The following is a 15,459-nucleotide window of genomic DNA, read 5'->3' on the forward strand; positions in this document are numbered from 1 at the left end:
TAAAACGCATATGGAGGGTGCTGGGGTAGTGAAATAATATTGTCATTCAGAATAACATGCAGATTACCGGCATCGCTTTTAGAATCACTGCCGCACAGCAGCACAATGACAGAGCCTGGTGGTAGCATCAGTGTCAGGAGACCATATAGTGACTGAATGACATAGCGTGGAGGTGTTGGCAGCATGAGGAGACCATTTAGTGGCTGAATGGCACAGCGTTGAGGTGTTGGCAGCATGAGGACACCATATAGTGGCTGAATGACACAGCTTGGATGAGGCTGAAGCATGAGGACACCATATAGTGGCTGAATGACACAGCGTGGAGGTGTTGGCAGCATGAGGAGACCATATAGGGACTGAATGACACAGCGTGGAGGTGTTGGCAGCATGAGGAGACCATATAGTGGCTGAATGACACAGCTTGGAGGTGTTGGCAGCATGAGGAGATCATTTAGTGGCTGAATGGCACAGCGTTGAGGTGTTGGCAGCATGAGGACACCATATAGTGGCTGAATGACACAGCTTGGATGAGGCTGAAGCATGAGGGCACCATATAGTGGCTGAATGACACAGCGTGGAGGTGTTGGCAGCATGAGGACACCATATAGTGACTGAATGACACAGCATGGAGGTGTTGGCAGCATGAGGAGACCCTATATTGGATGAATGGCACAGCCCGGAGTTGCCAGCAGCATGAGTAGGCACTAGGCCTTCACAATCCCTAAGATTAAAAGATGAATTAAGAAATTTAAACCGAAGATTTTGGATAGCTAGTGCTACCTATGAGAAAATTTGAAATTCCCAGACCCAGGCCCAGCAGCGGCATCAGTAAATCATATATTGCCTGAATGACACAGCCTGGAGTTGGCTGATGCACAGCAGTCTTTCACAATCCCCCCAAAAACACCACAATTTTAGAAATTTTTTAAAAAGATTTTGGATAGCGGGTGCTACCTCAGAAAATGTGAAATTCCTAGACCCAGGCCCAGCAGCGCCATCATTTTTTGATTTGAAATTTAAAACAAACTTTGAGTGTCCCGGACCACAGCATGTGGGTACGAAGGACCAAATCCAACAAGCCCCCACAGCAACATCATTAAACCATATATTGCCTGAATGACACAGCCTGGAGTTGGCTGATGCACGAGTACACAGCAGGGCTTCACAATCCCCCCCTTAAAACACAACAATTGTAGAAATTTATGAAGAAAACTTTTAGATAGCGGGTGCTACCAATGAGAAAATTTGAAATTCCCAGACCCAGACACAGCAGCGCCATCAGTAAACCATATATTGCCTGAATGACACAGGCTGGAGTTGGCTGATGCATGAGTATGCACCAAAGCTTCACAATCCCTAAATAAAAAGACCAAAATTTTTTGCCGAAAAATTTTGACGAAAATTTAGGACAGCAGGTGCTCTCTATATATTACCTGAATGACGCAGCCTAGAGTTGGCTGCAGCATGAGGAGACCATTGAAATGTCTGTTTTTTATTAGAAATTGAAATCAAAATTTGTGTCACAGACCCCGCCGTGTGGATACAAAGGACCTAATCTCACAAGCACCCACAGGGCTCATGTGGCCGTAAGATGTAGGCGCAACATCTCCATAGCCCTGACCGGACATTTTTGGTTTTTGTACCTTTGTTTAAGAACAAGCGCATATCCAAGAGTCCAAAAGACTCTATAATGCAGGACGGTGGACCACCAAAAGACATTCTTCTCTAAAATAATTTTTTATGAAATAAAGAAGCAGAGTTTATCCCTCTGCGTATTTTTTTTTTGAAAATTTTAATTAAAAAATCACAAGCGTTCAATGATGTAATGGTTATTATTCTGGAAAATTCAAGTTTATTACTGTGATAATTATCCGAAAATTTGAAAAAAACACTACCCAAGAGTGTTTAATAACCCCATACATTGCACCATAAGTGTTGAAATTTAAATTAAGCATGTTTGTATGTATTTAAAAAATCCTAAAATTAAAGGCCCAAGCCCAGAAGCATCATGAAGTCAAGTAGTTCCTGAAAGACACAGGAGCAGTCAGGAGTAGGCATAAGCAGTACCCAAGAGGCTTTCATAACCCCTTACATTGCACGATCAATCGCGAGATCGAGCAATAACAGGTGTGTTATGCCCTCAGATATCCGAGGCTGCACGCGCGCTACACTGAACGGACCAGCGTGTGTCTATCTTTCTTTTTATAAATAAATAAATAATAAAAATTTACAAAAATACATTGTACAATTCAGATATAACAACGTCACCAATCAAGAAAAGACAAAGACAAAAAGGCCAAATAGCCATGCTTGTTTACATCTGAGAAGTATAATCATTATTAACACCCCCCCTCCCCCATCCCACCCCCCACCCCACCCACTGGCACCGAGAAAAGGAAAGAGGAGAAAAAAATAAATAAATAAATAAATAAATATTTAAGTCTACCATACATTCCAAATTTTTCTACATTCTCTTTGACCCTTCTTACCCCTCATCCATCTAAACTACTTATTTTTCATGATTTTTAAACCTTCCTTCCATTCCTCTATCTGCAATTCTCTAGGGGATATCCAATTCCTTAATATGGTCAGTCTGGCGAAGAACAAAATCCGGTGCAGCAGGCACTCAAATTTGCCCATCTTACCAATAGCTCCCAGCAGTATAAACTCTATCGTACGAGGTACCTTCACAGGGATTTTACTTTCTACCTCTTTTATTACAGATTCCCAGAAAACAGATATCTTCTCACACGACCAGAAGCTATGTAGATAATTCGCTTCTTCCAAACCACATTTAACACACTGTGACGTAACCTTCACCCCTATCCTATATAAATGAAGCGCGGAATAGTGGGTCCTGTGTAGTATCTTAAATTGTGTGATTTTATGTTCCATATTACTGTCACGATGCCGGCTGGCAGGTAGTGGATCCTCTGTGCCAGAGAGGGATTGGCGAGGACCGCGCTAGTGGACCGGTTCTAAGTCACTACTGGTTTTCACCAGAGCCCGCCGCAAAGCGGGATGGTCTTGCTGCGGCGGTAGTGACCAGGTCGTATCCACTAGCAACGGGTCACCTCTCTGACTGCTGATGATAGGCGAGGTACAAGGGAGTAGACAGAAGCAAGGTCGGACGTAGCAGAAGGTCGGGGGCAGGCGGCAAGGTTCGTAGTCAGGGTGGATAGCAGAAGTTCTGGTACACAGGCTTTAGACACACAATACGCTTTCACTAGGCACAAGGGCAACAAGATCCGGCAAGGAAGTGCATGGGAGGAGGTTAGATATAGTCAGGGACCAGGTGGAAGCCAATTAAGCTGATTGGGCCAGGCACCAATCATTGGTGCACTGGCCCTTTAAGTCTCAGGGAGCTGGTGCGCGCGCGCCCTAGAGAGCGGAGCCGCGCGCGCCAGCACATGACAGCAGGGGACGGGAACGGGTAAGTGACCTGGGATGCGATTCGCGAGCGGGCGCGTCCCGCTGTGCGAATCGCATCCCCAACGGCCATGACAGTGCAGCGCTCCCGGTCAGCGGGACTGACCGGGGAGCTGCAGGGAGAAAGACGCCGTGAGCGCTCCGGGGAGGAGCGGGGACCCGGAGCGCTAGGCGTAACAGTACCCCCCCCCTTAGGTCTCCCCTTTTTTTTGTCCGGTGACTGCCTCCCCTGGGATGAGGACACCGGGAAGGAATGGACGGTTTCCTCAATGACAGGCAGTACAGCAGGAGTAGGAATGGGGAGGGAGGGCAGAGGGTGAAGCTTGGCACGGGGCAGGGAGACACAAGGACGGGAGCCATGAGGGGACACAGAGGCTTGCCTGAAGGGACTGGGAGGGGGGGGAGAGGCATTTTCTGTGGCAGGCAGAGTCCCTAACGACCTTAGGGGGACCGGATACAGGAGGAACCACAGGGTCACGGCAGGGAGTACTGGGAACTGGTTTAAGGCAGTCCTTGGAACAAGAGGGACCCCAACTCTTGATCCCCCCAGTGGACCAGTCCAGGGTTGGGGAATGGTGTAGAAGCCAGGGTAGTCCAAGGAGAACTTCGGAAGTGCAATTGGGAATGACAAAAAATTCAATTTTCTCGTGATGAGGTCCGATGCACATTAGGAGGGGCTCCGTGCGGTAACGCACGGTGCAATCCAACCTGGCTCCGTTGACCGCGGAAATGTGGAGTGGCTTGACAAGACAGGTCACCGGAATGCGGAATTTATTCACCAAGGACTCCCGAATAAAATTCCCAGAAGCACCAGAGTCCAGGCAGGCCACGGCTGAGAGGGAAGAGCTGGCTGAAGAAGAAATCCGTACAGGCACCGTGAGACGTGGAGAAGCCGACTTAGCATCCAGAGACGCCACACCCACGAGAGCTGGGTGCGAGCGTGCGTTTCCCAGACGTGGAGGACGGATAGGGCAATCCACCAAAAAATGTTCGGTACTGGCACAGTACAGACAAAGATTCTCTTCCTTACGGCGATTCCTTTCTTCCAGGGTCAGGCGAGACCGATCCACTTGCATGGCTTCCTCGGCGGGAGGCCTAGGCGCAGATTGCAGTGGAGACTGTGGGAGAGGTGTCCAGAGATCTAAGTCTTTTTCCTGGCGGAGCTCTTGATGTCTCTCAGAAAAACGCATGTCAATGCGAGTGGCTAGATGAATGAGTTCATGTAGATTAGCAGGAGTTTCTCGTGCGGCCAGAACATCTTTAATGTTGCTGGATAGGCCTTTTTTAAAGGTCGCGCAGAGGGCCTCATTATTCCAGGAAAGTTCAGAAGCAAGAGTACGGAATTGTATGGCGTACTCGCCAACGGAAGAATTACCCTGGACCAGGTTCAGCAGGGCAGTCTCAGCAGAAGAGGCTCGGGCAGGTTCCTCAAAGACACTTCGAATTTCCGAGAAGAAGGAGTGTACAGAGGCAGTGACGGGGTCATTGCGGTCCCAGAGCGGTGTGGCCCATGACAGAGCTTTTCCAGACAGAAGGCTGACTACGAAAGCCACCTTAGACCTTTCAGTAGGAAACTGGTCCGACATCATCTCCATGTGCAGGGAACATTGCGAAAGGAAGCCACGGCAAAACTTAGAGTCCCCATTAAATTTGTCCGGCAAGGACAGGCGGAGGCTAGGAGTGGCCACTCGCTGCGGAAGGGGTGCAGGAGCTGGCGGAGGAGATGATAGCTGCTGAAGTTGCGACTGAAGTTGCTGCACAATGGTGAATACTTCCGACAGCTGGTGGGTTAGATGGGCGATCTGTCGGGATTGCTGGGCGACCACCGTGGTGATATCAGAGATATAAGGCAGAGGGACGTCAGCGGGATCCATGGCCGGATCTACTGTCACGATGCCGGCTGGCAGGTAGTGGATCCTCTGTGCCAGAGAGGGATTGGCGAGGACCGCGCTAGTGGACCGGTTCTAAGTCACTACTGGTTTTCACCAGAGCCCGCCGCAAAGCGGGATGGTCTTGCTGCGGCGGTAGTGACCAGGTCGTATCCACTAGCAACGGGTCACCTCTCTGACTGCTGATGATAGGCGAGGTACAAGGGAGTAGACAGAAGCAAGGTCGGACGTAGCAGAAGGTCGGGGGCAGGCGGCAAGGTTCGTAGTCAGGGTGGATAGCAGAAGTTCTGGTACACAGGCTTTAGACACACAATACGCTTTCACTAGGCACAAGGGCAACAAGATCCGGCAAGGAAGTGCATGGGAGGAGGTTAGATATAGTCAGGGACCAGGTGGAAGCCAATTAAGCTGATTGGGCCAGGCACCAATCATTGGTGCACTGGCCCTTTAAGTCTCAGGGAGCTGGCGCGCGCGCGCCCTAGAGAGCGGAGCCGCGCGCGCCAGCACATGACAGCAGGGGACGGGAACGGGTAAGTGACCTGGGATGCGATTCGCGAGCGGGCGCGTCCCGCTGTGCGAATCGCATCCCCAACGGCCATGACAGTGCAGCGCTCCCGGTCAGCGGGACTGACCGGGGAGCTGCAGGGAGAAAGACGCCGTGAGCGCTCCGGGGAGGAGCGGGGACCCGGAGCGCTAGGCGTAACAATTACGAGAGACCTTACTTATATTTTGGGCCATAATGTCCCACTCATCTTCGGACACAGTACCCACTATCCCGGACCATTTTTCTTTAATTCTATCGGTCCCCCTTACTCCAATAACCTTATTCAATTTCTTATACAAAATTGATATTCCTTTTTTTTTTTAAGTGCTCTATTTGAGTTAGTGCTTCTATAAAATTGTGTTTCTGTGCTACATATACCTCCTTATCTATCGTGTTATGGACTGCATGACTAACTTGCCAATAGTACAGTCAATCATTATCACCAATGTCATACCCCCTTTTTATGTGCTCAAATGAAAAAAGTTGTCCTCTATCAAATATTTGTTCCAATCGTTTTATCCCCTTACTATCCCAAAAAGTTGACTCGCAATCCACCAATTCTTTAAATTTGTTGTTACCCCATAAGGGTGTGAACTCCAAACTATTTTCTATATGTAATTCTTCCTTTAATCTTTCCCATACTTTTCTGTATTTATGCAGTAGCAACGTGTTGTTTGAACCGCTCTCCTCATAATCATCTAATTCCAACACCTCATATATGTTCTCTTTCTCCTTATCTACTACAATCTTCTCCAGATATCTAGAATTCCTCCAATTCACGACTCGTACCAACTGCGCGGCCAAGTAATAAACAAGAAAGTTGGGCATATCCAATCCTCCCCTATCTCCAGGGGCCATAAAATATCTGTACTTCAGACGAACCCTTTTTCTTTCCCATAACAATCTACCCAGTATCACTTCTATCTTCCGGAACCAGCACTTGCCGATCCACATTGGCGAGGCACTAAGAAAGAAAAGGATCTGTGGGAGGACCACCATTTTTACTATCGCCTTCCTTTCTGACATAGAGAAGGGCATTTTAATCCATACTTCTACTCTCTTCGCTAGACTATTTAATAGGGGCCGTATATTGTTAATCACGAACCTATCATTTGTGGCTGCTATTTTTACTCCCAAATAGGGGAAACATTCGTTTTTTTAGCACGGATAGTCTTCCCACCATCTTCCCCATATCTTCATCCAGGGGGAGAATAGTAGATTTACTCCAGTTTATCTCCAACTCAGATTGAGAGGCAAATGCCTCGAACAGCTTAATGATACGATGTATTTTTTCTTGTGGGTTAGTTACAAAAAGGAGGATATCATCTGCAAATAATAAGATCTTACTCAACCCTCTATTTACTCCAAATCCCTCATAGACATTGTTATCTCTTATCCAAGCCGCTAGGGGTTCAATATAAATTAAAAATAAAGAGGGTGAGAGGGGGCAGCCCTGCCTTGTTCCTCTACTTAGTTTGAATGAGTAGGAGAGAATTCCATCCACCACTACACTCGCCTCAGGGTTAGTATACAATAACTGAATATAGCTTAAGAATCTCGGGCCCACCCCCACCCTCTTCAAAACTTCCCAGAGGTATCCCCACTCCACCCTGTCAAAAGCCTTAGTAGCGTCCAGTGACAGAATGGAGCGGGGGCCCCGGGATCCACTCTGGATTGCCTCATACACCTGGTGGATATTGTCATGGACCGTTCTTCCCGACCTGAATCCTCCCTGGTCATTGTCCACCACTACCTCCACCACTTTATCCAATCTCCTTGCCAATACTTTCGCTATTATCTTTATATCTGTATTAAGCAAGGAGATAGGACGATATGAACTCAAATCCAAGGGATCTTTATCTTTTTTCCTAATGAGTCTAATATTAGCCTCACACATTGATTTAGGGAGAACCCCCCCCCCCTCCAGGATTCATTAATGATACCCAACAGTTTTGGAAGTAGCAGAGTTGAGTATATCCTATATATCTGGAATGGAATGCCATCGGACCCGGGGGATGTATTCCCTTGAATTGATGCCAATGCCTCCTCCAGCTCCTGGAGGGAGATTGGGTCGTCCAAGGAATCCCTGACATTCTCTGTCAGACTTGGTATATTAATTCCCCTCAAAAATTCCACTACATCAGCCCTATTAATATTGCTACTTATATAGAGATTGGAGAAAAAAGAGCCAACCATTTGGGCTATTTCTTCTCTTTCTGTGGTTATGCTGCCATCCTCCCTCCTCAGAGCCATAATACCACATTCCTCACCTTGATTTTTAAGCAATCTTGACAATGTCTTATTTGGTTTCCCTTTCTCAAAGAAGTTAAATTGCCCACTAAAGAATAGTTTATTTTGTGCCTTTTTAAGTAGATATTCTTTATATTCCTCTTGAGCTGCCTTCAATTCTAACAGCCGTTCACCCCCACTATCCTCTTCTATCCCTGCTTCTAATGTTGCCACTTTACTTTTCAGTGTTGATTCTTCCTGTGAAAATTCCCTTTTCTTTTTATTAATTCGCCATATATAAAGGCCCCTCAAATATGCCTTCATGGTATCCCATACTACCTGAGGGTTTGCGGACTTATGATTAATCTCCCAGAATGCCTCTATTTCCTGTCTGAACCAGTCCTGGTCTCCCACTAATTCTATCCAGTGGGGGTTGAGCCGAAAGCCCAACCTTTTCCCACCCATTGCCTTACCTCCAATTTCCACCACCACTGGGCAATGGTCCGATAGGGTTTTAGCTTTATACTGCACCCTACTGGTCCAGGTCATCGCATTCTTATCACAAAGGCATAGGTCAATTCGGGAAGCAGTGTTATATGAGGTACTAAAGCATGAGTACTGTCTTACTCTCGGGTTTAATTTCCGCCACCCATCAACCCAATTCATCTCTCCACAGTATCTCGCCAATGCTGTTTCATTCCCCCCCTACATTTCTACCTAATTTGTATCTGTCCATACTAGGGTCCATTACATTATTCAAGTCTCCAACTATCCATAATGCCGCATGTGTCTTACTTTCGCTATAACTCACGAGATCCCTCAGAACATCCACTCTAAAAGGTGGAGGAATATAAACAAAAGCCAAGATAACGGCCCTATTTTCCCATATTCCATAGAGAAATACGTATCGATCATACTTGTCTACCTTTGCATTTTTAGTTTCGAATGGTACTTTGCTATGGACATATACTGATTCTCCCACGGAGTAAGAAGAGAGTCTGGAATGGTATTCTTCTTTGGCCCACTTCCTTGGTAGTATCTGCTCATCTCTTGACCTATGGGTCTCGACTAAACATATGATCGCAGGAAGGCACCTCCGAATATAATCAAAGATTGCACACTTTTTAATTCTATCCGACATGCCTCGCACGTTCCAGACTAACAATTTAAGCATAGACATATTTACCTAAGAAACGGAAAAAAAAAAAAAGAGAAAGAGAACCCCTCTTTCCATCTTCCCGTGCCATCCCTCCCCCTTCCCCCTGCCCTTCCCCCCCCCCCCCTCCCCATAATGCACTGTACTTCTACTGTGCATTCCTATCCTAGTGACACCCCAGAGGTCCCCCCCACCCCTCCCCCCGAGACGTAGATTTAATACTCAGCTATTACTTCCAACCCCTAATGCCACACTAGTATCTTATATTACATGCCTTCTTTATCCATCCAATCTGAGACTTCTTGCGGGGTTCCAAATATTGTTACCTTTCCCTTATGCTCTACCCGGAGTCTAGTTGGAAACAACAGAGAGAAGGGCACCCCCGCATTCTTTAACCGCCTTTTTATCTCCCGAAAGGATGCCCTTTTCCTCTGGGTCTCCCAGGAGAAATCAGGATATACAAAAATATTCTGCCCATTATAATGTAGGTCCCTCATCTCTCTTGCCCTCCTAAAGATAGTGTCCCTATCCTGGGAGGTATATAACTTAATTAGGATTGTCCTAGGGGACCCCCCGGAGGGGGTATCCACCTTGGTACCCGATGAGCTCGTTCAATCCCAAACATTGGGGTAAAATGCCCTTCCCCTATCACGTCCTTCAGCCATCTACTGAGAAACTGTATAGCAGAGTCCCCCTCCTCCGCCCCTTCGGGAAACCCCACCATCCTTATATTACAACGTCTAGATCTATCTTCAAGGTCCGTGAGCTTATCTTTATCTTATCCTTTTTCAAATCATTAACCTCCTCCTCCAAAACCTTAATCCTATTTTCTGTTTTTGGGGCTTCTTCCTCCAGTCTGGAAATCCTATCTCTCATTTTAGTCATATCGTATCAGAGATACTTCGGTAGATACCACACCCAGTTGTTTATTTATCTCCTCAATTGCACAATTAGATTTTTTTTACCCCTCCCAAGATCTCCTCCAACATCTGAGTTCCCATAGGGGGCACAGACTGCCTATCCTCAGTTTCTTCCACTTCCAAGACCGAGTACCTAGAGCCTGTTTTACTAGGGGAGAGATCCTTCTGGGTTCTAGTTTTAATACCCACAGCTGGAGACTTCCATATTTTATCCAGTTTGCCCATAGCCCCCTTATCTTTTTGTGGCGAGCTACCCCCTGATCTTCTGGGGTTCACCTTAGGGGCCATTTCTCCCGCTTTTTCTCTTCGCTTTATATTTGTGGGGTGTACGTATCACCACCATGGTGTCACCTATTATCTTAGCAACTTCATGCACCATAGGCCCCTCCCACCCAGAAATTTACATCCAATTATTTACAACATATAAAAGTGAGGATTTGCAGTCCCACATGGCTCTGGGGTGCACTTTGAACAGAGGGTATCACAGCCTGATCTAGAAGTATCCACCACCAGATATAAGATACTAATATGCAACTAAGAAATCGTTAGCGTATTCACGCTCCCCCTGATAGACAGTCCAATCTCCCCCCAGAGTCACTAATCTTATTGGGTCCAGGGAGAGGGTCCAGTTCCATGAAAAAGGGGGTCTGCTAAGGCCAAGTTGTTCAATTTAGTCCGTGAGTCCAGGTTTCTCCTGTATAAGAGAGAGAGGGAGGGATAAGTCCTCTAGAAACATTGGTTTTAACAGTAGGACAGGCCATAGATACATCTTCGTGGCGATAATTATACCATCCATACTCCTCAAAGTCCTTACAGATTTCATTATGGGCAAAAAGTCACCATGGCTAAGAGTAAAGGATGCCTAAAGGGAGGAGGGAGGGGGGCGCCAGTCCCACAACGCTCAGTAAATTCAGTTCCCCAAGACCCCAGTTGTCCATTAAGGCTCGGTCTAGGTAAACAGGACAGGAGCATCACTACCACTGTAGATAGGAGTATTGTAACTCGCTTCCCATGTGTAGCAACCAAGTAGCCCCCGAGGGGGGATCAGCTGATAATATACATGTCTGCCTCATAAGGGCATTTAGCAAGCTCAATGGCTGCTCCACAGTTACCAACCATCGCAGGGGGAAGAGGGGGGGGGGACCCGGTCATATACATTGCCACGGCTATCACTCACCAAGTCGCTAGGAGGAGTGACCAGGTAGGGAGTCTGGCGTCCAATATTGTCTATTCCACATGGGACCAGTGCTGGGGGCTGCTGCTGTTCAAAATATTGCCAAGGTATTAATAACTGGTTTCACCTATTAGAGGAAATCTGTGAGTAGGTTACATAGCAGTTTATCCCCATGTTAGACTCCTCCATGCAGGGAGACTGCTTACTTAGATGTCCTGCCCCCCAAAAGGAAGCGATAACTCACCGGCTTAAACGCTGTTGAGATAATTATCACATGTAGCATCCGATCGTTTTCTCAATTCCTCTCTCCTTTCCACAAGAAAGGGTCTGGTCCGGCCTAAGCAAGTCCCAGCAAGGAGTAGCGGAGCTCCACACGTACCCCTCACCACCTCCACGCAGCTATAACATGCTGTGAGGCAGGTGCCACCATATATGGGCTTCCGGAACAAGCCCGAAGCTCCTCTCAGTAACTGGCCGCAAAGACCACACCTCCCTCTCTCTCACCTCCTCTCCGGCGTCTCCTTCCGCAGCACACAGGGGAAAAAAAGAAGACATTCGCCCTGCCACCTCCGCCTCCCGTCCGACAACGGGTCGTGCCACCACCATCTCACTCCTCCCTCCTCCCGGGGCCAAGTCCAGCGCCCCACAGCTCTTCACAGGGTGTCCGGGTAGGAAAGCATTACTATCAGCGTTGCTCTGTGAGTATCCCGGCATCCTGGGGTCAGCATCCGCTCCACGTCCGTCCCGAGGGCTCAGGGGGTGGGGCCGGAGCCCCGGAGCACGCGGCCCTAGCTCATGCCACCGTCACTTCCTGACTGAGCCAGCGTGTGTCTATCTTTCACCGACAGGTGCGGGTAAACCGCTGAACCCCGTTCATGATAGTTACAGAGTTACATAGTTACATAGTTAGTATGGTTGAAAAAAAGACATACGTCCATCCAGGGAATTGAAGTGAAGAGTGTAAGGGGATAAGGGAAAGGGATGTAGTTTTATAATTCTGCATAAGCATTAATGTTCTTTTGTTCCAGGAATGTATCTAACCCTGTTTTAAATCTGTTAATTGTTCCTGCTGTGACCAGTTCCTGAGGTAGACCGTTCCATAAATTCACAGTCCTCACGGTAAAGAAGGCGTGTCGCCCCTTTAGACTAAACCTTTTCTTCTCCAGACGGAGGGAGTGCCCACTTGTCCTTTGGGGGGGGTTTAATCTGGAACAGTTTTTCTCCATATTTTTTGTATGGGCCATTTATATACTTATATACGTTTATCATATCCCCCCTTAAACGTCTCTTCTAAAGACTAAACAATTGTAACTCCTTTAATCGCTCCTCATAGCTAAGATGTTCCATGCCCCATATTAGTTTAGTCGCGCGTCTCTGCACCCTTTCCAGCTCCACAGTGTCCCTTTTATGAACAGGCGACCAAAACTGAACAGCATATTCCAGGTGAGGCCGTACCAATGCTTTATAAAGGGGGAGTATTATGTCCCTGTCCCTTGAGTCCATGCCTCTTTTTATACATGACAATATCCTGCCGGCTTTGGAAGCAGCAGCCTGACATTGCATGCTATTCTGTAGTCTGTGATCTACAAGTACACCCAGATCCTTCTCTACCAGTGACTCAAGTGCATGTTCTTAGTACCCAGATGCATAACTTTACATTTATCCACATTGAACCTCATTTGCCAAGTGGATGCCGAGACACTTAGTCTATCCAAGTCATCTTGCAACTTATGCACATCCTCTATAGACTGTACCGTGCTACAAAGCTTGGTGTCATCTGCAAAGATAGAAACAGAGCTGTTAATACCATCCTCTATATCATTGATAAATAAATTAAACAACAGCGGGCCCAGTACTGAACCTTGGGGTACACCACTAATTACCGGGGACCAATCAGAGTACGAATCATTGACCACCACTCTCTGGGTACGATCCATGAGTCAGTGTTCAATCCAGTTACAAACTAAAGTTTCCATTCCCAAAGACCTTAACTTACCTGTCAGACGTCTGTGAGGGACAGTATCAAACGCTTTGGCAAAATCCAGAAACACTATATCCACAGCCATTCCTCTGTCAAGGCTTCTACTCACCTCTTCATAAAAGCAAATTCGATTGGTTTGACAACTTCTATCCTTAGTACACCCATGCTGGCTATCACTTATAATACAGTTATCCCCTATGTATTCCTGTATGTAATCCCTTATAAGTCCTTCAAACAATTTACCCACAATGCACGTTAGACTTACCGGTCTATAATTGCCTGGCGAAGACCTAGAGCCCTTCTTGAAGATTGGTACCACATTAGCCTTGCGCCAGTCCCTTGGCACAATACCAGACACCAGAGAATCTCTAAATATCATGAACAAGGGTACAGATATTACTGAACTTACCTCTCTAAGAACTCTTGGGTGTAGTCCATCCTGCCCTGGAGATTTGCTTACATTTACTTTACTTAACTTACCTTGTACCATCTCTACATTAAGCCAGTTCAGTACATTACATGATGTGTTACCAGCACTGACCTGGCCAATGTCAGCTCCTTTTTCCATAGTGTATACAGAACTAAAGAACCCATTCAGTAGCTCCGCCTTCTCTTGTTCGCCCGTGACAACCTCCCCATTATCATTATTAAGGGGTCCTACATACTCTGTCCTTGGTTTTTTGTATTTATATATCTAAAAAAATATTTAGGATTAGTTTTGCTTTCTTTGGCCACCTGTCTCTCATTTTGAATTTTTGCTGTTTTTATTACATTTTTACAGATTTTATTAAGCTCCTTGTACTGTTTAAATGTTATAGCTGACCCATCAGATTTGAATTTTTTGAAGGCTATTTTTTTGTTGTTTATTGCTCTTTTAACATCATTTGTCAACCATGTAAGATTTAGTTTTAATCGTTTATATTTGTTCCCCTTTGGTATATATTTAGCTGTATAGTTATTTAGAGTTGATTTAAAGATGTCCCATTTACCTTCTGTATCAGTATTTGAGAACCCCTCCCCCCAGTCTATGTCCTGTAGTGCAGCCCTCAGCCCAGGGAAATTTGCCTTTTTAAAGTTATATGTTTTTGCCCTCCCCGTCTGTCTTTGTTTTCTACATTTTAAGTCAAAAGTAACTATATTGTGGTCGCTATTACCAAGGTTTTCCCGCACAGTTACATTACCAACCAGCTCTGCGTTGTTGGAAATGATCAGATCCAACAAGGCATCACTTCTTGTTGGGTCCTCCACAAACTGGCCCATAAAATTATCCTGCAATAAATTTAGGAATTGTCGTCCCTTTGTAGTTTTAGCCAACCCCGGACCCCAATCTATATCTGGATAGTTAAAATCTCCCATTATTACCACTGTACCTGCCCGGGCGGCCCTCTCTATTTGTTTATGAAGCCGAACTTCTATCTCTTCAGTGATATTAGGGGTCTGTAGATTACCCCAAATATTATTTTTTCAGTATTTCCCTCCTTTTGTAATTCTACCCACAGTAATTCCACCTCCTCAAAATCATCACACACTATGGCATCGTTCACACTGACTTTCATACCACTTCTTACATACAGACAGACTCCACCACCTTTTCTGTTCATTCTATCCTTGCGAAACAATGTAAACCCCTGCAGATTGACAGCCCAGTCATGCGAGGAGTCCAGCCATGTCTCAGTGACCCCAACTATATCACCAACCATGTCTCAGTGACCCCAACTATATCAATATGTTCCTCCAGTATCAAGGCCTCAAGCTCCCCCATTTTATTTGCTAGGCTTCTGGCATTTGTGAACATACACTTTACATTTCCATCCTTTATGTTATTGGGGTTAATGGGATTCAAGGGTGTAAGTTTTATTTTCCTATGAAGCCTATTCCTATTAACTATTCTAACCCCTCCCTCCGCTCCACCCCCAGGTACATTTATAATTCCCACCTCTCTATCTACACTATCTTCCCCCTCTTTGCTGTAGGTTCCCTCCCCCCAAGTCCCTAGTTTAAACACTCCTCCACCCTTCTAGCCATCTTCTCCCCAAGCAAAGCTGCACCCTCCCCATTGAGGTGCAGCCCGTCCCTACGGTAGAGCCGGTAACCGACAGCGAAGTCAGCCCAGTTCTCCATGAACCCAAACCCTTCC

This window comes from Hyla sarda, chromosome 2 (genome assembly GCF_029499605.1).
Source record: "Hyla sarda isolate aHylSar1 chromosome 2, aHylSar1.hap1, whole genome shotgun sequence".
NCBI lineage: Eukaryota > Metazoa > Chordata > Amphibia > Anura > Hylidae > Hyla > Hyla sarda.